The sequence below is a fragment of the Trachymyrmex cornetzi genome, unplaced genomic scaffold, assembly GCF_001594075.2.
Source record: "Trachymyrmex cornetzi isolate Tcor2-1 unplaced genomic scaffold, Tcor1.1 scaffold275, whole genome shotgun sequence".
NCBI lineage: Eukaryota > Metazoa > Arthropoda > Insecta > Hymenoptera > Formicidae > Trachymyrmex > Trachymyrmex cornetzi.
The window spans coordinates 17,457-17,966 of NW_017297427.1; positions in this window are offsets into that span (position 1 = coordinate 17,457).

A 510-nucleotide genomic window follows, 5' to 3' on the forward strand; every position below is an offset into this window, starting at 1 on the left:
GTAAAATGGCAAATTATACGCCTACAGAAGTAGTCGATATTCTTATAACCTTTGGTGAATGTGATAGAAATTACAGACTTACTGCCCGTACTTATGCGGAGAGATTCCCAAATCGGGAAGGCTTAAGCGCTGAACTAAGGTAGCTGTGGGACAGGGTTTTGCACTATGTGACTGGTGGGTCATCTCTTTACCGAAGTAAGTAGTCAGTTCTGTGTTAGGCCCCTTGGTTGTCTAGGTAAGTGCGAACCAACAAACAGCCCAACTCACGCTAGGTCGATTTAGAGGAAATTACTTTTATCCCCAGCATAAAATTTTATTAAAAATCCCCACTTGACCTTGAAATGGTCATGAAAATATGGGTTCAGGGAGATTGTCAGGATCATGGTTTAGTCTCCCCTCGACATCCAACAATTTTTCTCACAAACACTATCCGGGAAAAATCAAGATTTTTTGGCTTTCTGCTTCGATTAGGAATTTGTCTTTGAAATGACCTCTATGGTCAACTTTGAC